This window comes from Micrasema longulum, unplaced genomic scaffold (genome assembly GCF_059751315.1).
Source record: "Micrasema longulum isolate JH-2025_06_02 unplaced genomic scaffold, ASM5975131v1 h1tg000003l, whole genome shotgun sequence".
NCBI classification, from domain to species: domain Eukaryota; kingdom Metazoa; phylum Arthropoda; class Insecta; order Trichoptera; family Brachycentridae; genus Micrasema; species Micrasema longulum.
The window spans coordinates 242,088-265,201 of NW_028277212.1; the positions used below are offsets into that span (position 1 = coordinate 242,088).

The following is a 23,114-nucleotide window of genomic DNA, read 5'->3' on the forward strand; positions in this document are numbered from 1 at the left end:
CTGTGAAAAAAGCTGTGTAACTGATGAAAATACTCAGGATTCTGCAGATGCTAGACTTTTTGGCCTAAGTTCACTGTTTCGCAAGAATTCAGATCCAACAAATGCTGTTCCATCGTATCATCTTGCTGGATACAAAAACCGCAACCCCTCGGAATTAGCCGCACGCTCTAATTCGCCAAACCCTGACGACAAATATGGTTCTGATCAACAAAAATTAGAAAACTTCCCTAAATCTATCTTTTCTTTGAACACAAAAATTTACGATCCATAATATTACACCTAAATTTAAATACTAGCTAAAAAAACATTTGATTAAGGCACAAAATTGAAATTGGATTAAAACTTCATCGGAATTTCGTAAACTTGACTTTTTGTTTTGTCTTCACTGTCTACTTACTACTACTTTTATAATCTTAGTTTATATTATTATTTATATCACTTCAGAGATGGGTAGTATTTTTGTTTCAAGATTATGGATATTCGAGCGTTTACAGGGCTTATGACCTGTCATAGGTTGGGTTCAAGTGGCCACTTTTATGTAGAATTCTACAACATTCCCCATTCCGCTTATTAGCGAATATCCATATCGGTGACATTTTTGGTTCTTGTATATATGTCATGAAACAAGGAAAGCTTTCACTAGCGCGTTTGGAGCGCCATCTATGTATTTGATATTGAGGTTAAGTATTAAAGCAAATTACTTTATTTATGTAGCTAAGACTCTATTAGTTTATATTGTATATTTTTGTTCATTGATTTCTTTCCTTTCTGAAGAGTTGTATCTGTTTATGAATAAATAAAGATCATTTTCCAAGCAATTATTATAATTTTTATACTACACATATTATTAATATAATTTTTACATACAATTAAACAATGCCTGATAATTTAAATTCCTTTGTCATGATCACTCCTCAATATTAGTCATCACTCTAATTTAACCAACAGTGCTATAATATATTTAAAATAAAAAAATAATTAGAAGATATTACCAAAGAGGAGAAACAGAGTCTCAAATCTCACTACATAAGGGTTAAAAATTATACCATGAGTTATCTAAAGAAAAAAAAGCCTTACATTCATTGAAAATCTTCTTTTTTTAATTTTTAAATATTTTTTCTATATTAAATGTACATGTATTTGTTATTGTAATCTAATAAACTAACTTCTATTACTACTACTACCATCACGCCATTTCCCCGTAGGGGTAGGCAGAGAGAATGGACCGCCACACACGTCTATCCTGGCATACATTCCTAGCTTCTTCCACATTCATACATCTTATCATACATGCCCTTCGGTTCTGTCTGCTTTTGACATGACCAGACTTAAGATTTTGGTTTATCTGATCATGCCACGTCTTCCTTGGTCGTCCTCGTCTCACGTTGCCGTTCATTTTCGACATATTTACTTGTTTTACCATTCTTTCGTCGTCCATTCGTTCTACGTGACCAAACCATCTCAGAGACCCTTTCTTAATCTTATCAATTATACTTGACTCAGATTTACACTCTCGCCTGATTTCATCATTCGTAACCCTGTCATACATTGATTTCCCACACATTCGTCTAAGAGATCGCATTTCAACCGCATTTACTCGGATTTCATCCTTCTTCTGCCAGTTCCATGTTTCACTTCCAAATATAAGTGTTGGGACTAAAACTCCGTTGTGCACTGCTAGTTTAGCTTCGATTGACATATTTTTATTAGAAATTACTGAGCTTAGTACTCCGTTCATTTTGTTGAACGCATTCACTCTTCTTTCAACATCTTTTTCTACTCTTCCATCTCTTGAAAACATGCTTCCCAGATACACAAATTCTTCTACTTGCTCGAGACATTCGTTGTTTACATTTATTATGCAGTCAGTAACCTCACTATCCCTTTTAAATACCATCACTTCTGACTTACTTTCGTTCATCGCCAATTTGCTCTCCAGGCATGCATCATACATTCTAGAGACTATTTGCTGCAAATCATCCTTGCTGCTTGCTAACAGAACTGCATCATCAGCTAAAGAACTAACTTGATAAAGTAAATCAATGTATCAACATCATCATCATCATCGTTCTCTTTTCACACCTAATGGTGCATAGGGTACTGCATTCTTACGCTTCAGGTACCAGTCCAGGGACCATGAAATATTCTAGTGTAAAAACACAAATTTAAATAAATATTTCACATCAACCATGTCGGGAATCGAACCCGAGACCTCTTGCATGGCAGGCTAACGCGCTGACCATTACACCACGAGGCCGAGTATCAACGCTGGCATCTAACGTTTGATTTAGCTTAAGGGTCCATATATCGATTTTCAAGTGTATTTTTTTAAATATGGAAAGTCAATCACACCTTTAGACCTCTTTTGAGATGGCAAAATAAAAAAATGTTTAATGCCTAAAAAAATACAGAAAATACTGATTTTTGTGTAAAATATATTTTTATAAAATATTTTTAAATTATAAGTGAATTCGCAAATTGTGATAAATAATATAATAAAGCCTTACGTTTATTTGACTCTCTTTAAAATCTTCTCTGTTTCCGGGTAGATTAAAAAAACACAGTTTTGTGTGTCAAATAAAAACCAGAATTCTAAACAGGTCCTTTTTTGACTCCATGACGACTATCAGATAAAATTTTTAAATAAGGAACTCATGTGAATATATGTCTACCCGTTGTGTAGTGATTGGAGCGTTCACCAAGCATGCTCGAAGACCCGGTATCGATTTCTATAAAGGTCGACGTCAAATTCATCACATTCTCACCTAAGACATTGTTTTAATTTATGAAGGAACTAGATATGAGACAATTTTTTTTAAAGAATCATTGGTACATTTCTGGTTATGTGGTTACAAGAGGGGATCCCATCATAATGCTCTTACGATGTTTTCCTATAGTTTGAATGATATTATACCAAAACACGAACGACTTTCGCTCAGAGAAATTTCTCTTTTGTGGGCTCAAGAGTGTTAAGTGTCTTGGGTTAAGTTCTCCAAAACGAAAGCCATTTTCAGAAGAAGTGTACATGTTTGGATTTTGTCTAGGAGACTGCTGTGAGACATTGCATAGATATACAGTATTATTAAGTGTGTTGTCTTTATAACTCGTTGGTGCGGAGTAGACTCGAGAGTGGCTCGATGATTTGGGGAACGTGTGAGTTGAAGTACTCTCTTATGGTGGAGAGGGTTCAGAAGAAATTTCTTCGGTTTGTCTACACGAGGGAATGCGGATATTATCCATGGCTTTATCCCACTGAGTTCTTCCAAGGTATGCTTGGTTACAGCAGTTTGAAGACTAGAAGGAATGTGTATTTAACTACGCACTTCTTTCGATTGTTGCGCGGTATTATTGACAACCCTGAAATTATGCGGAGCATTAGCTTTTATATTCCTGATAATTACCTTAGACAGCGTCAGCATAGACTGTTTCACATTCCAATATATAGGACCAACCTGCCAATGGTTATGCCTGTTGGAAGGGCTATCTCTATGTTGAACAATATCACTTTGGACATTGACATTTTTCACGTCTCTAAGGGAGTTTTTCGTTACAAGATTCTCTTACTTTTTTAACATATTATTCTTTGGATATTTTTTTTATTTTTTTTTATTTTAATCTTAAAGTAGGGCACACATATCATACATATTGTTATGTGTGTTCTAATAATAACATTGCAAATATATTTAATTTATAAATTGTTTATCACATATGTCTTGACCATTATTTTAAATTTTGATATGTTTTTTTCTTCATAAATATTTTTTTCCATTTTATTATGTATGCTAATGAGTTTTATTTTATTTATACCTAATTTTACCTAATTATTTTAATTATTTTATTTGTATGAATTAAGATATTCCATTTTGTAATGTACATATATATGAATAAATAAATAAATTGAAATTTAAAAATTAAAAAAATAAAATGCATGTTTACGTAATAATTTTTATTTGTAGTATTCTTTAAAAAACTTTCAATTTTTTCGTATCCCAACTCAACACGTGGCTCTTGGTCTCATAGAGTTAGGGAAAAGTCTTTTTTTTAGATATGTATCTTTATATTTGAAAATCTTGATGTCAAATCTAAAAAAAATACTTTATGTAAAAGCTTTGTTACTATAAGCACGTAAACATTATTCTCTACCTTCCGTTACAAATACAAGAGTTACTAGATACTCCACCCTGATGCTACAAAAAAATAAAAAACTAATACAACCTTCGGTCAAAGAGGATTGGCCTACTACTCGGTTAAAGTGTACAATCTACTTCCATTATCCATAAGGACAATTAGTAAGTTCTCGCAATATAAAATTGTTATTAAGAAATGGATAGTGGAGGTGGTTTGCGCACGGATCGATGAGTGGATCAAGCCAAATAGGTAAAATGTGTGCACTGTTTATGAAATTTTTACTTTTGGTCTATATAAATTGGTTTTGTTTTTTATGATTATTTTAGTTTTTTATTATTTATTATGTTAATTATAATTAGGTTAGTTGGATTAATTACGTTTTTTTTTATTGTTATTATTATGTTAACTTTGTTAAATAGCTAATCTTACGCATGTTTCACATTTTGTAAAATGTTTCCCTCGGCACGAGACACCCCCCCCCCCAGTGAGGGAACATTATTATGTATAAAAAAAAATACAAACAATGTAGAAGTAGAAATAAATAAATATGAATAAATTTATAATTTTTAAATATTAAACTAAAAATTATTCTAACACTGCAATGTATCACGTTCACGTTAATTGGATCACTATGTAACAGATGATTGATGTACTCTGCATTTAGTGTACCAATATAGTACCCTTTGCACCATCTGGTGGTGGTATAGACAGGGGTATGATAAGAACGATTAAATGTTGGCAGCATGCGCGGTCCGTTCATCGAACGCATGGAACTATTAGTTCCCATTTTGGCAAATAATGTTTATAAAATAGCATATTTAATAAATTAATTATCAGTCATAATACCTAACATTTAAATTACCATTAACAAATTATGTCATAATAATTTGATTAATAATCGAGATAAATTGTGAAGGAATTTTACTATCGCCTTATAAAGATATGTTAAAAAGCAACGTAACCTCCCATACATCCATTTACCAGCGCTGTCATGTGCAAATACTTACTACCGGTTGGCTGGGTATCGATTTGAAGAACGATCGCCATGGAAGCATATTCAAAATTCCGTTCCAGCGCCGTACTGAACGCGCAGTCCGGGCGCAGGCGCAGACTTCATTTCTCACTAGGCAATGGAAGCAGTCGAAACAAACCAATGCATTATTTTCCATGTGGTTTACATACGACGCGAACGCAACGCCGCGCCGCACCGCGCCGCGCCGCGCGGCACATAGATGCGATTTTGGTATTTTGGCGCTGGACATAATAGTTTAATTATTATTTTTGGTAGAGTAGAAATACAAGGTAAAATCTAGAATTTAATTCAAACATAACATCACATAACATAATGTTGATTTGTTACAAGAAAAAACTTTATAATCTACTACATATGTTGATTTTTCGGGTTCAAATAATGACCAATTCTTTTTCGTTGAAAAGTCATGTTTTTTAACAAGATAATGTTTATTTTGGTTTCACTGAATTTTAGTCAAATAAAATATAATGCCACAAAATACTTCGCAGTTTTTTATTATAGGTATATAAAGTGAAGTTGGTTGATTTGTCATTACAATTTATTACTTGATATGTAAAATTATTGTTTTTATTTCTAATCATATGTATAATGTATTGAGTTTGTCTTTAATTTCTTAGGGGTGGTGTATATTATAAAGTGAAGTTGGTTGATTTGTCATTACAATTTATTACTTGATATGTAAAATTATTGTTTTTATTTCTAATCATATGTATAATGTATTGAGTTTGTCTTTAATTTCTTAGGGGTGGTGTATATTATAATGTACCAATTACTTATATATTAATTGCTTCCGTTATTAAAAACCCCACCGCACGCCCCTTGTTGGCAGCTAACTTTTGAAATTTTTAAGTCATTAACTCAAAATGTTACATCAGAGGTTAAGTTCAATTTACCTTTTTACCAAAACGCACGATTCTTCGATCGAATCCCTTTATCAACATCTAGACAGTTTCGGACTTCATATAAATTCATGAACACGGGACTCGGCCCTTTTTGTGCGGTTTTGTAAATAAATATTCCTTATTATGCAGACACCTTGTCATGTCGGGTATACGAAAAGGTTGCGAAAGGAACATTATCGGGTCCTTTTGCCCTTTATGCGGTTTGAAAAGGGTTTGAGAATATTATATCTACCACTAATGCTACTTGTTTGATAGGCCGACATTGAAGTTTATTTATTTATTTATTCATTCAAAATTACAAAATTAAATATTCATGAACTTATTAAGGCTTTTTAGGCTATGCCCGTGTCAAGCCACAATAAATAACAATAAAAATACAAAGTAAAATTAATTAGATCAAATTATAATGACATAGAATCACAATCTAGAAAAAAAAGGTAAATGTAATAAATAATCAAATTCCAAAGAATACAATGCAAAAAAGATATTCAGAGATAATTTTTTTAAATATAAATTTTACAAATTAAGAATTACACAATCAAATATACAAAATAGTGGTATCATTAAAATCAACAAAATAATAGTATAATATAGTAGTATTAAAAAAAAAATAACACAAAATAAGAGCATGATTTAAATCAACAGAAAAAGAACATATATATATATATAAAAGCATAATTGAAATGATAATTGAGTTATGTTTTCTAGAAATTCACTCAATTATAGTAAGAAATATAAGGAATAGGAGCAATAAATCATATGCCAAATAACAGTACGTACTAAATTAAATTATACAAAAATACATAATAAGAAAAACATAAAAATTATCAATATATATAAAAAGCAAATAAAAGTAAAAGAGTATGGAAGGAAAGCAGATTTGTAAATTTTTCCTTATTTCGTACTTTAAAAAAATTGACAACCTCGTCCCTATCAAAAGTTATGCAAAATCTTTTTTCTGTATTAGGAACGAGTCTTTCCGGAATTCGACATAAAAGGTTTTTTTGTTAAATAGTTTAATATATTTTTATTCTTGTTTTCAATTTGTGCGAATAATTGATTAATCTACATATTATGGACTTTGGCCCTAAAAACCTTAGTTGCTCTTAGAAGATTTGATAAAAACATCAAATTTAGACTTCTGGCGACACATTTAGGAATTGTTTTTATTTATAAATAATAATACTTCACAAATATTGTTCCTAACCATTCAATTTTTTATAGAACATCGTCACGAATCTTGACGTCACAATTATCAATGCCAAACATGACGCGTTTTTCCAGTGACGTATTTTTTTATAATTTAAAATTTAAAGTTATATATTCTGTTATGCTATCCATAGTGTTGAAGTGCATTATCTGTTAAGTTTTTTATTGTTTACTTTTTAGCACGAACACTTTCCAAATTTACTATTATGCTCAATGTTTGTTTTTGTAAATTTTTTGATAATTTTAAGTTGCCAGAATTTCACTCGTCCATGTACTTTGTAGCTGCAAGACGATTAGTAATCTAGCTTCAATAGGTAAATGTTATCAACTATCAAATATCCAAATTTGGTGAATGAGGTCTAGAATTCCAACCGTCCATGCGCTCAGTAGCTGTAAGACTTGTTATCTAACTTCTATTTTTATAAATTGGGTTTTTATTTTATTTTTTAAAATATCACTAAAACTCTAAACTCCATTGTCAAATAAAAAAATAGAAATGTAAATAGGGGCTAGATTTCTTATTGTCCGTGCGCTTTGTAGCTGCAAGACGTGTAATCTAGCTCCTAAATATAACTGGAGACGAGAAACAAGAATCCTAACCGTCCATGCGCTCTGTAGCTGCAAGACGTGCTGGGATATTTATTTATTGTACAGTGCCCTTGAGGTGATTTTTACAAAAATGGCGCTATATAAATTATCCAAATATAAATAAATAAATAAATGAAAACATTTTTGCACAATATTCATATTGATTTCGAAAATACAAATTATTATTAAAAATCCATTTTTTATATTTTTATCGGTATTCGTTGTATGTAATTTTCCCTAATGTTGGTTGAAATAATATAAAGTAAAGCTCAACCAAGAAATTTTATTGATATTTTGATTATAATCATTCATTCCTTTACTGCAAAACGAATTAAAAATATTTTTTATCTTCTCTGGTCTGAAAGGATTAAAACTTAGGGGACCATCCAAAATGTTCTAGGGAGATTCGCCATTGCCTTATGATCTTTTATTCAGTTGGTGAAGTTTTGCTGGAGCAGGATTCCATGCAAGATGTTGCAAAAGTGTTGATCATGGTAACCAGACACGGTTTATAAGTTTCTTCGGAAAAATGTAAAAGTATTTTATTCCTGTAACAGTTTGTGCAATTGACATCAGAAGCTATATTTTTGTGTACACATTGGACGCAGGCAATACTGTCATAGTTTTTGTCTGGTTTAGAATCTCCTAGTGTAAAATTGATCATACCATCGATTACCTTCTGTACTTTTTCATTATCAACCTAAAAACATAACATAATTTTAATTAGGTTAGGTAAGGCCATAAAATGACATTTGCTAGAAACAAAAAAAAAAAAACTTTTCCCTATAATTTTAACAATATTAATATCCAAAAAAAAACAGCTGCAGGGATTTGGGAGTAATTTTGGACACAAAACTTAATTTTAATGCTTATATAGAAGCTATTCTATCTAAATCATTTAAAATGTTAGGCTTCCTAATGAGAGTTTGTAAACCATTCAAAAATCCAAGCACGACCTTGGTACTATACACCTCATTGGTCAAAAGTCACTTAGAATACGCTTCCTGCATTTGGAATCCCCAATACAACATTTATATAAATTTAATAGACAAAGTACAAAATAAATTTCATAAGTACATCCAATGTAAATTCCCTAATGTCAGTAATTTAAAGTTACCTTGTCTTCATAAACGGCGTATGATTGCGGATCAATTATTTATTTATAATTTGCTAAATAATCGGATTGATTGTGCCGATTTGCTGTCTGAAATAAACTTTAATACTCCTATTCGTCGCACTCAACATACTGTATTACTGAGCTACAACAAATGCAACACCAGAGCAGCTCAAAATTCGCTCTTAGGAAGAGCAGTTAGTAACTTTTCTAAAATTGAGAAGATGTACGATTTAGACATCTTTAACGACTCAGCTCTCTGCTACAAACGGAAGCTGAGTCTTATAGATTTTAATGTTTAGTATTACTAATATTATTATTGTTATTATTGGAGCACATAAGGGAATTTGCTTATGTGTGCCCTACTTCAAAGTTTAAAGTTACTGTAATATTAGTATCATTTAGCCTCTTTGAAAATAAACAGAAACAATTAATACTAAACTAGGTACTACCAGAAGACACACTACATAAACACCACATCTTATACACACATCACTCCATACACCTCACTCCACGCACTACATTTCATACTCACAACAATAAAAACACAATCGCTAGTAAATTCACACAAAGCACATTTTTTTTTTACATCTTGTTGTACTGTTAGATAGTTGTTTCATATATTGTGTTGTGTACGTAATTGGTGCTGTGTTAGGTTTATTTTTTGTTCGTAATATTGTCTAGATTTATATTAACATAGCACTGTGTGCACAACATTAAATTTAAACAAATAAACAAAAGTAAGGTTATGTTAATATTAATACCAAAAAGACTCAGATTATGTGCAACAAATCCTGACCTGACCCTGATCAGCCTCTCTATAATAATGGACAGAAGATTGAGAAAGTTGACAACTTTAAATACTTGGAAGTTCACATACCTGAGGATGGAAGCATGCACAAAGAGCTTGCAATCTGCCTAGAAATTGCTGGAGCAACTTTTAACATGATGCGTGTTGTCTGAAACTCTAGTCTATACTCGGTCAAAACGAAATGCAGATCATTCAACTCTGATCTTCTTCCAAGTCGGTCCCTCAATGCTGAGGATAGTGATTACCATGAACACTTTTGATTATTCATCACGATCATCGCATTCCTCTTGGGCATGCTTGGGACCAACAGTTTGCAACTTAGAAGGGATGAGTTCACACTGACCTATTTTATCAGACTTATAAGAAGATTCATCGAGAACTCAGCCAATTTTAGAAGTTTCCATTTTTCTGTTTCTGATGTTTATCTCCGACAGCGTCAGCACACTGTTTTACCCCCTGGCTTCCTGAACCAACCTGCCTTGATTACACCGATTGAAAGGGCAGTAAAGCAGCTGAACATGATTTATTTAGAGATTGACATCTTTCACATCAGTAAAACGGTTTAAGAGGCAAATACTCTTGCCATTGAGGAGTTTTATGCCTTCAAAATATCAAGGTACTGCTCAAAGTTTCCTGGTATGATGTGTTTTTTTGTAATATTTTTTAATTTGATAACTTTCAAGACTTTCAAAGTAATTAATAAATTGTAAAATGTTTTCCCTTCCGGCTTCTTGAACCAACCTGCCTCTGGTTATACCAATTGGAACAGCAGTTAAGCAGCTGAACATGATTACTTTGGAAATTGACATCTTTCACACCAGTGAAACAATTTTTATGAGGCAGATACTTGGAAAGAATTATACCTTATAATATCGAACTATTGTTAAAAGGTTCCGAGTTTGATATATTGTCCGAATATAACGCCTTAAATATGTTGTTATTTTGGTAAAATAAATTCATTTGAGTTTATATATGACATGTAAAGCTAAGTAGCTTTACATGTCACAGTACCGGAGTGTCAAACATGTTAAACAAAAAAAGGACACTAACGTCTTGTGTACTAGAGCATGAGTGATGGTATGTAGATAAGTGGTTGCCTGTTAGACAAATGTTAGCAGGAAGCCATAAATGTGTTGGAGAAGTGCCAACAAGTCTAAAAAATATCCGGTGATTATGTTGAAAAATAAGGTACTAAAACTTTTTCTTATCCACTTCTAAATAAGTCAGGAGTGAAGCATATTATTCAACTTTCGTAATATTTGGCTCGGTTTTTTGCACCACCAAGGCGACGTGGTGTTTATCGGGAAGAAACATTTCAATGTTGACTGTGTCCATTCTTCCATTTCGATTCAGAGAGGGTCGAAGTTCCACTCTCTAACTGTCCTAGTCGTTCAGGCGTCAAAGAATCGAAAAGATTATGTAATTTCTTTCCATTATGTTGGAATCTAAATCTGGTATGATGGCCACCACTGGTAACACTTGAAGGATCAATTGGTGGACTTGTGCCAGAATACGACCCTTGATAATGTAAGGCTAATTCTGAATTTCTATCCTCAATTGTTGGTTTTGTTGAATCATCATCTCTCAAAGAAGACATCCCGGAATACAAATAAGACGGAAAACTTGGCAAAAACCCTGGCATAAAACCATGCATATAGCTTGGATTACCCTGCATGTAACTTGAATTATAACCAGCTATGTAACTTGGATTGTAATCAGCAAGGTAACTTGGATTATAACTCGTCACATCTCTTGGGTTGTAATCAGACATGTCTAAATTCACTTCAACAGAGAGGGAAAACGTTTTTGAGAAGGGACATACTCAAACATTATCAGACATGTCACTTGGATTTACCAGCTTGTAGCTTGAATCACCCAGTGCGTAGCTTGGACTATGACTAGCTAGGTAGTTTGGATCATTTCCAGTCACGTGATTTGGATTATAACTTGTTCTATCTCTTGAGTTGTAATCAGGCACGTCACTTGGATTTACCAGCTTGTATATTGAATTACCCGGTGTGTAGCTTGGATCATTTCCAGTCCTGTGACTTGGATTATAACTCGTCATATCTCTCTGGAAGTAATCAGACATGTAGCTTGGCAAATAATCGGGCATATAACGAGGCATTTTCCATGTCAAATATGATTGTTGGTTAGACCACAGTAGACCGGGCACAATAGAAAAATATCTGTAACTAGGATAAGCATTCAACCATTGATTTGAGAAAGTTTTAAATTGGATATATTCTGCTCCGAGCGGCTTCTGAAAAAGATAAAACTATCATGTCAAAACAATTTCGATGAAATTGAAGACTTGTTTAAAAAACCTTAAATGACAAATACCATTAATTTTTCATGGCAGTTTTTACACCGAGTACAATGGTTTTTCTGTGGTTTTTCTTTGGTTTTTGTGTATTTTAATCAAATTGCACACTTAAACTGAACTGAATAAAACTTTTTAAAAATATGAATAATAAAATATTATATAAAATGACAGTGTAACATTTGATGTTTTTAGACCATATTTGGACCTTTGAAATGATGAATAAATTAAATAAATTGATCAAGTTCAAGGCTGATTTTCATCAACGCATTCACCGGCATCGCCAGTAGAGAGGATCTGTAAATGATCCCAGTTTAAAGTAATTGAATGCCGTACTTCAGAGGCAATGATAATTTGCACCAGTAGCGCTTTAAAATGGCGTCCATTTGCCATAAAAGGATTGCAAATGAATAAGTAAAAGAATTAATCTATCGATTACAAACAAAAAAAAAGCATAGAAAAAATGTTATCTCCAAACTCATCATCACAATTCCTCATTCTTCTCTAACTCATATAGTGTCCATGCGGCTCGACTGTAGAATCATCTCCTATCCACCATCAAAGATGTTACTAAATGATCTCTGTTAAAATCACGTCTGAAGAAACATCTCCTTTCTCTTCCTTAATCTCTCCTCCTTTCATCTTTCCTCTTTTTTCCTTTTCCCATTGAGTTATGGTATTGATTCAAGGTAATTTATACACAAATACATTTATTTCTAGTTTTAAACATCTTAAGCTTTTTCTTATCTTTATTTTCTATTGAATATATTTTAACTTGAATAATAAAAATAAAACTGTTATTTTATTGGTTGGTTGGAAGAAATTGCAATTTGGCAATAAGTCAGCCAATTTACAGTGAACATTATGTACAAAAAGTTAAATAAAAAAATAGTTCACAATCAGGAAACAATATTTGAGCTATTTAGCTTTATCCACTCAACGTTCCGTGCGCAACCCACCTCCACTATCCATTTCTTAATAGCAATTTTATATTGAGAGTACCTACGAATCGTACTTATGGACAATGGAAGTAGATTATACACTTTAAACGAGTAGTGATACTAAACGAATTGTGCAACGTTGGGTTCGCCATACAATGCCTCTAATTCATGATCAACTGTCTCCTCCACACTTCGTTTTGGTTGACAGCACCAAATATCTTCCTTAATATGTTTCGTGTTTTCTCAATGAATATGAGCATAACTAAGCTTATGATCATTGATCGAGCTAAAAAAGAAGCGCCATTATCCTTATTGCGCAACTTAGAAAGAGTCAACAATTTCGTTTATCTAGGTTCTCTCATTAGCGATGGCGGTGGGTGTGAAGGTGAAATACGGTGACGTGTTGGTATTGCCAAAAGTGCTATGAGTCGGTTGGTGAAGATCTGGAAGAATCACAGTATAACCATTAACACCAAAAAGAGACTGGTGAAGGCCTTGGTTTTCTCAGTGTTCATGTACGATGTGGAGTGTTAGACACTGAGGGAATCTGAAAAGAAAAAAAAATCTAAGCTTTCGAGATGTGGTGTTGGCGGCGAGTGCTGCGGATTTTGTGGAGGGCCAGACATACGAATGCATCTATTCTCCAGGAACTGGACATAGGAGAAGAAAAGAATCCTGCAGTTCTTTGGGCATATTTCCAGGGGAGATTTTGATAGTTTGGAGAAAACTATTCTCCTGGGAAGTGTCGAAGAAACAAGGTCGCGTGGACGTCAACCGACAAGATGGAGCGGTACAGTCACTGAGTTATCAGAATCATCACTTACGAATGCCTATAGAAGAGCACAAGACCGTTCCAGATGGAGGGAGACTATCCACAGATGAGCCGTGTCTGGAATCAGGCGTAATCACCATCCTCAGACATGAGGCACGGATTGAAGAGAGACCATGTTTTCATCTCTTTTGGTCATAGTCCAGCATTCGGCGCCATATTCAATGACCGGTCTGAGGAGAGTTTTGTAAATGATGGTCTTAGTTTTTCTAGTGAGCAATTTGGATCCCAGATTTTTAAACGTATAGAAGATATAGATAGATATAAAAAATATATTTTTGACCAAACAAAAAGTCAAATGGTATTATTTTTTTAAAATTATTTACTCGGCTCTTTTGTTCAAAAACAATATTTACAATATTTCTAAAATGGATAATTTATTAAAATTCAAAAACTTGATTGGTTGAAATAATTTATTTTCGTATTTGTTGCAGTCACAAAAATATTTTTATCAAAGTAACAAAATCAAAAGAAAACAGTTAATGAATAACTATGGAATGTTGATTTGCAGGATTTTATGGTCAAATCTGAAAATATCGAAATCTAGTGCATCCAGCGATCTTCGTTTAATTTTTGTCTGTGATCAGCAATTCTATTTTAACCTTTAGTTAATCTTTAAGGTTCCTTTTATTTCTGATATTTCTATGATTTTTAGTGGTATAAGTTGTATCGCCATATTTGTTGGTGCAAAAATCAGTATCATCGTCAGTTTAAGTATTGGTATAACAGATTGGTTCCGGTTTATCTGTTAGTTCCATGGTTCATATTGGTTCCGGTAGTTGTTCCTGTATTTCTAAAACATTTGGTATCACCATCGTTTTAATAACCTGTATACCTATTGGTTCCTGTATTCCTATTGGTTGCTGTATATGTGGGATAGACGGTATCATCATCGAATTGATTAAAACGTGTGGTGTACCTATTGGTTCCTGTATATGTGGGATAAACCGTATCTTCATCGGTAAAATCGTCTTGAGTAAAATCTTTATTGGTTCCCCTGTAAGTTCCTCTGGTCGTTCCGGCTGTAGTTTTGTAGTAACCATTGGCTGTTTTCTATTAAAAAAATATATATTACTAAAATGTATGTAATTATATCCTTGCATTGAATAGGCAACTAGTAAACATCAGCTCGTACTGTTAAGAAAACTATCAATTTGCATTTCAAGAGCAAATATTTAAAAACATTTATAAACGGAATCATAATGTTAAATAAGGATGTGTACACACGTTCATCTACTATCATTAGCTACCAGCCTGCTAGGCCAAGCTGTAGGCCAAATGTCTGTGGGACTACTTGTTTTTTTATAAAGACAATAGGTACACTTAGAACATGGGTCGACGGTTTTCCTGTTTTGCTTATCACAATGTTAATAGCCGTAAACATCAGGCAAGACTTTAGTTTAACATTAAAACACTAAAAACACTAAAAACGCACCTGCTTAAGACCATTTTCGTAAGACGCGTTGGATGGACTGGTCACATAGTGCGTCACGGGGGTCTCCTACATGAGATAATAGATGGGATGTCTGAGGGAGAAAATACAGATGCGTCGTCGCCAAGAATATACTATACTAGATTTTTGTTTGTAAATGAATTTCTCCCTAAAACCACTCGAGCAAAGTCACCATTAAAAGCTTGTATAAACATATATATAGGTCATGCAAACACACTGTAGTTGGTGTACCACTTAGAGGGGATAGTGATTGAAGTCCGAGAACGGACACAGCAGCCTCCTATAACGAGCGCCTTGAGGATGCGGCGGTGGACCTGGCTTGGACACGTGCTGCGCATGCCTCAGGAGAACCTTAACCCAAATTGCCTCTTTTTTAAACCTGCGGGCTCATGCCGTCCTGAAAGGTCGTCAATGACGATCTTTAGACTTTATTCGGCGAAATTAAGGGGCGCTGGTTGATAAGTAATACTTTTTGCCATACTATCATTATTCTACCACTATTCTCAAGCTTAACTTTATACCCGATTTATAAGTAAGGCCCTGGCAATATAAAAACAGGACATGTAAACACACTGCTGTTGGTGTACCTATAAGAGAGGATAAAAATATAAAAAATATGGTGTTGATAAAATACTTACCGGCCAGGCATTTACTTCAGCGGCCACCTGTAAATAATTTAAGTATTAAAATTGAAACCAAAAAAACGCGATATAGTAAAAAGTTTTTGAACATTCCTTAAGCATTCAAATCTACTGTTTAAAATATTTTTTTAAACATATAAAGCAATAGAATTAAAAACAGGGATGGAAATAGAATACAATATATGAAGAAATGAAAATCACAAAATTTTATCATACCAATCCTAAAATGTTATATTTTGCATTACGCCCATCAAAAAAGGCATATTTTGCATTATGCCCACCCCAAAATGTCATATTTTGGATTATGCCAATCCCAAAGTATCACATTTTAAATGGTACTTTTTGCAGCATGACATATTTAGTATTATGTCTACACCAAAACGTTAAATACTGCATTATGCCAATTCCAAAATGTCATATTTAGCAATTTTTCCATCCTAAAATGATACGTTTTACATTACGTCAATCCCAAAATTTCATATTTAAAATGATGAAAATCTCAAATTAAATGGAGCGCAGTGAAATCGTAATATTTTGTTTTTATCTTTAAACTTTATTTTAAATGCTGGGAAAATTCCAGTATCTCGGCACAAAAATTCGTAAATATTCAAAATATTGTAGATGAAAAATTATCTATTATTATCACCATTTATGAAAAAGTTCAAAAAAGGCTACGTTTAAACAAACATGATTTTATTATTTTTAACTTACTAAGAATCCGGCGAATAGAAAAACAAATAAGAACTTCATGTTTGGTTTGTAGAATCCAAAGTTACTATGGTCTAAAAAGATCCGAGTTGCATCTTTTATACCCTTTTTTTGCCAAGCACAATTTTCCGCCTTTCAAAAAGCAGTAATATTTTATCAGAAAATTATTGAATACAACAAATTACAAAACGGGTTGCGAAATCCTATTTTTTATGATAAAACATAATACAATATAATGATTGTACACCACGCATTATATTTCATTTTAATTTTTCGTTTATTTTCATTAATTTCATTTTCATTAAAATCACATACAAAAACAATGGTCTAACTCGGGGTATCCCACACTATGTTCCGCGGAATACAAATGTTTCACGGAGCCTTAATAGATGTTCCGCGAAAAATTGGAAGAATTTTATACGAAAACAACTCTTTTTCATTGTTTTCTCAAAACTAATTAGGACGATTAGCCTCCTATAACGAGCGTCTTGAGGATGGGGCGGTGGACCTGGCTTGGACACGTGCTGCGCATGCCTTAGGAGAACCTAAACCCTTGTTGCCTCTTCTTTAAACTTGCGGGATCACGCCGTCCTGGAAGGCCGTCAATGACGATCTTTAGACTTTATTCGGCGGAATTAAGGGCCGCTGGATTTACATGGGAAGAAACGAGAGTGCTGGCTGGCGATAGGGTCTCCTGGAGGCAACTGGTGATGTTTACATGCTTACAGCAACATGCTTACAGCAACATGCTTACAGCAACCAGGCTCTTTAAATACTTGGATCCTAGATACTTGAAGTATGAGAACTAACTTACGGGGACCCGTCACAATCGATCTACTCAAGTCGTAGTGGCGTCGGGAGCTTACTAGCGCTGACCGCCTTCTTTAAGCTTAGAATATAATAGTGTAAGCCTCGTGGTGAGTTTTTCAAAGGGGTTTAGCCTCCTGCGTCGTCGATTTCTAGCTGTCGATCCCTCTTTTTGGCGGTCTGCCTGGAAGTCGTCTTCCTTGGTATTGGCCGTACAGTACAACGTAAAGGAGTCTGGATGGCTCCATTCTCCTCACATGCGCAAAGTAATGTCTTCGTTGCCTCCCCCAGCTTACGACGTTTCCGATCTTGCATATTTCCCTTATTTTAGAGATTCTTACTTTTTTTTAAGGAATAACCCGCTAAGCCTCTATTTTGAGGCTTGTCAGCAGATGGGATAGAGGGGATATGGAAGGAGGTAGTGAAAAGTATACCTCAACACCCAGACCAATTGAGAAAAAAGTCTTCCTTGGATTTTTTTCTTGCAACTGACAGGAATCGAACCCACGGCGCAAGTTTCACAGTTGGCCGTCGAACCAACTGCGCAACGGTGCCTCAAAGACTTGCCAAATATACTCCTGAGAGTCTTCACTTCTGAAATATTTAACTTATGCTTGAACACCCGATGACAAATGACTTAAAAATGAGTTTATCGTAACATGAATATATTTTATGTTTTTTTTTCGAATAAAGAGTTTTATGAAAAAAATACGGTAATATACAGACAAAATAAACGTTTGTTTAGTTGTGATTTATTTAATTAAAATAACTTTAGGTTATAAATTTAGATATACGATGTTAATGTCTTAACGTCTAAATTAGTTCTGAGACTGGGAACCATCAAACTAGTATTTATATTGATCCGCGGGTGTCATCTTTTGGACTGGGCTTAAGTAAACATTGATTTTAACTATCGAGGGTGAATGGAATTATACTACTGAGATAAAAATGTATTTATCTGGACAATATTCTAAGAATTTATCATGTGACAGCATTGGAAAGCTTTACTAGTTGATACGAACTCATATCTAGGTTCATGGTTCCATAACAAAAATGCTATTTGTTTAGTTATGTGTTTAGTAACTTCTACTTTTTTATCCTTTGATAGAGGTAATAAACCATCACGTCTTTGACAAGAACTATGCTGCATTCACTTCAAAGCACCCATATACAATATCCAATCATGCATGTGATTAGATGTACTCTTGGTGGGGTTAGAAGAATAAACCTTATGTTTTATTATAAAAATAATTATGTGATCTACATGAAGGAGTATGGTAGGCATCCGTAGCTCTATCCCGATACATTTAGAAATGCTGGGGCCTAACAGTTTGCAACTTAAAAGGGATGGATTACACTGACACATTTTTTCATTCTTGTAAGAGGTAGTACTGAGAAGTCGGTCATTTTAAAAATTATCAATGTTTATAATCCGGTGGATATCTCCAACAGCCTCAGCAAAAACTGCTTTACTTCTCGATTTCCATAATCAACCTGCCTCTGGTCATGCCGTTATGAAGAGCAGACAGGCAGATGAACATGATTACTTTGGAGATCGACATCTTCCACAGAAGTTGACAAATACTCTTGCTATTAGAACGTTTTATGCCCTCATAATATCCAGTCATCGCTCAAGGGTTCCTGACCTATAATTTGTTCTTACTTCGGTTCAATAAAAATTCATTTTAATTTTCATCATTTTGCTTTCTTAAGCTAGGGTTTCCTAGGACAGCGGTGCCCGTATTTTAACGGCCGTAGTGAACGGTGATGCAGTGGACAGCCGTCGTAAAGGTGATTAGAGAGTGGTTTCCTAGGAAAACGGTGTTAAATGGTGTTGATAACACCGTTTTCCTAGAAAACCACACTCTAGTCACCTTTACGACGGCTGTCCATTGCATCACCGTTCACTACGGCCGTTAAAATACGGGCACCGCTGTCCTAGGAAACCCTAGCTTTAGAGTATCTAAATAATTCTATATCTTGAGCATTAAATTAATGTTAGAAATAGTACAAACTTTATAAAAACCTCGAAATTCTGCTGACTAAAGGTCATTATTTACTTTTCTTCCTTTTTTTTCTTCTTCTTCAGCCTTGTTCTCTCCACTGCTGTATAAAGGCCTCTTCCAAACGTCTCTATTCCTTCCTATCACCCGCTTTGATCATTTATGTTTTACCGGCTATCGAGGCAATGTTATCGATCCAACTTTTCTGTGGACTTCCAACACTTCTTTTGTTTGCCCATAGTCTCCACTTTATTATTCTCGGTGTCCATTTGCCATCACTTTGCCTCGCTAAGTGTCCTGCCCACTGCCATTTAAATTTTGCCACGTTCCGTTAGACTTTGGTTCAGCGCCTTATTTCTTATTTTTTTATTCTGTCTTTTCGACATATACCGAGCATGCTTCCTTTCATAGATCGTTGGGTGTATTTTAGATTCTGGCCCTTTTTTCGTGTTATAGACATGATTTTTAGACCGTATTTCGTACTTAACTTTAATTTACTTTGATAGTTACATTGCTTTAAAGATTTTTTGCTTCCACAGTTAAATGTAGTTTCATAAAAAGTAAGGAAATATTTCAAAAGTTTATTACTTATGTCGGCCTTTTGGTGGCGTTAAAGTTTTGCTTAAAATGTACTGCAGAAGTTAAAAATTTTCAACCAAAACATTCTTCTTTTTAAAAAAATTTACAAAATTCTTTTTAGAAGCGTTTGAACTAAAATATTTCAACTATCTTAATTTTTTTGAATGAATATTGAAGTCATAATCAAACTTAGAGTATAAGAAAAAAACAGAATTGGTTGTTCTATAATTTATGCTTTATATTATGACATGTTTAGTTATATATATTTTTTTAATGTTTTTTTGTACCCCTGAGGACGCCTATCCTCAAAATTAAATGAAGTTAATCTCTTTAGATACTAATCGGAAACAAATACACTCAGTGCAGATTTAACTTACCAAAATTCCGACAAACAGGAAGACAAATACGAACTTCATATTTAGTTATTCAAGAACTGAAAGTTACCTTAGTGTTAAAGGTTTCTGGCGGCACCTTTTATACGGCATTTTCTTATTTTTCGGCTAAATTTAACAGCAATTTTGCGGCTGTAAAAAACCATGAATTTTAAATGTATTTAATCGGGGAATCATTTGAAACAACAAATATATGAAAATATTACATACAGTATCGAACAGATTTATTGAAACAAGATAAACAGTTTTTGAAAATCTTTTATTTGATAGTCTGTATACATAAAAATGAATGTTTGAAAGTTTGTCCTTTATAGACTCGATAACCACTGGACTAATTTACATGCGGTTTTTTTTGCAAAATAATATAATTTGCGTGAATTAAATTTGTGAATAATAATATATTCAATATGTTCATCAGAAAAAAAGTTAGGAGCGAAAATGTGTTTTTCATCGAACTTCCAAAGTTGCATTCGACTAAAATGCATATTCCTAAAAATTCGGAGAATGTTTTTTTTTTCGTATTAAAAAAGTTTTTATTTTAACGTTTGCAAAGATCAATTATTTTTAATGGATACTGAATTGATGAATTTCCTTACAATTTCTTAATTCTACATACTAATTTTTTTTAATGGATTTTTAGTAATGCTTGAATAATTTTAATCAACATTTGATACATTTTCGAAAAACTGATTCTTTATTTGAAGATTATTTTTTTTGGATTCAACCTTAAAGAAAGTACCCAGGTACCTTATTAAATTCAATATTTGAATACTAAAAATGTTTAATTTTGGAATTCAATAATAAACAAATACCTAGGTACCTACATATCAATGAAAAGTCTTTGTCCTTTGATCATCACAGTTTTGCACGTTTTACGACACAGTCATTTTTCTATTATTATTACTTATTTATTTATTATTGACGGACTTATACAGTCCATTCCAACAATGGTAAACACATTTTATCATACTAAATATAGGTACAAATGAAATAAAATACAACCAAATAAAATTAAAGCTAGGACAAACTGATCTGGTCTATCTTAGTTCTTTCGTTTCTTTTGGTTTCGAATCAAATGTCAAGATCACATCAAAACCCGGCTGGCGGTTAAATAATGATTAAATTCGCGTTGAGCATGAGTTTTGTGACATAATTTTAGAATTCTCAGGGTAAAACGTGGTCTGACTTGTCTTCATTAACACGTATTCCATTATTTTTTCCATTGATTATGGCACTAGAGTACAAACTTGTATGATTTTGATTTGAGCACGACGAGGTTTCTTATCTCATCACATCAAAAGATAAAACGAAAAACTAACCCTTATTACGAATATATAAATAGCTCCAAAAATTCCAAAATAAATAACGTGTATCCTTATTTACGAAAAAAACATTTGTTCAGACAGCTAATAGCAGGCAAGCCAACGTTCGGGCAGGACAACGTCTATCGGGTCCGCTAGTTTTAAATAAAATAGAACTACATATGTATGTAAATGTTTTGGAATTGCTGGCCTTGTACGATAAAATGGGTCTCATCGGAAAACAGAACTCTCTTCCAATCTTTTATCATCCAATGCACATATTTATGTCCATATTAGTCTCTTCGCCGTCATTGCCATAGTCAGAAGTTGCTTCTTGACAGGTTTCCTAGATGGTCTTCCCACCTCCTACAGTCATTAGACTTACGTTCACTCCAGTGTCCGCATAGTTGAATTCTAATCAGGAGTTGCGTACTGAGCGACGTCTACAAAGAAACTAAAGGGTCAAAACGTAAACCTACTAATTTATGAGTATTTTAGTCGCCTTCTGTTTGATGTGCGTATGCGGTTTCTGGACTATTCTAATTCTATGTATGTACATTAATAAAATTACAACAGAGATGGAGAACATTTCAGAGAAGGGAATTGGAAGTCTGGGCATTTACGTTGAAGTAGCCACTTTCACACTGTTTACCATTCACCATTTTTCCTATGTTTAAACATCCATATTTTTTCAATTCTTTCACCTGTTGATTTTAGTGTTATTTGTCCATCTCTGTTTCTCCATCTCTGTTGTAATTTGTTTATTTTAATGGGGGTGAAATTCAGTCTAGCCGCTCAGTGCAGCGACGCTGCTCATTACTTCACGCACAGTGTAATATTTGCCATTCTGACCATGTTTGAACATATTTCTTGAATTCTTTCACCTAATGCTTTTTGTGAAGTAAGAAGGTGTGGCATCATCAGCATACAAAATTATTATTTCAGTAAAAGGCCGGGCAGGCCTATCTGTCGCACACGAATAATGCAAAAGATCCAGTTTGTTGTATGCTTTCTTCCAGTACAGCAAGCTTTATCTGCTTATACGGGGCAAATTGCTATCCCATCAATATAATCCCGTAAGCTGTAAGAACGGATAGTCAAATAAACTTTTAAATTAAAAGGTCCAATACTTGAATTTGTATTTGTGAACAGAACGACGAAAAAAAACATGGAGACTTGTTCAATAATTCCTTCTCCATAATTTATACAAATAAACATATTATTTCGCCTGGTTATAGCAAAATAAATTAGAAACAAAAACACGCCGCTCATATTACGCGTGTGCGTGATGGGGGACCATCACTGTCATCAACCGACTGAAGACTAAATCTGTTTTACACAACACCAGCCTC

At 33.6% G+C, this 23,114-nt stretch overlaps 1 protein-coding gene and 1 long non-coding RNA gene across 4 annotated transcripts in view; one reads left to right on the plus strand and one right to left on the minus strand.

Moving 5' to 3' along the window:
- The window catches only part of igl (IQ calmodulin-binding domain containing protein igloo), a 218,600-nt gene that overhangs the window by 174,944 nt on the left and 20,542 nt on the right, over nucleotides 1-23,114 (plus strand). The window lies entirely within an intron of this gene.
- On the minus strand, nucleotides 14,286-16,742 carry LOC148285806 (uncharacterized). 2 transcript variants are annotated; one of them, XR_015825272.1, is made up of 4 exons: nucleotides 16,684-16,742; nucleotides 15,970-15,996; nucleotides 14,798-14,931; nucleotides 14,286-14,731 (listed from the first exon to the last, which is right to left on the minus strand). It is a non-coding gene; the product is annotated as an uncharacterized LOC148285806 (long non-coding RNA). The 2 variants fall into 2 exon arrangements; XR_015825120.1 differs by having other exon boundaries at nucleotides 14,286-14,931.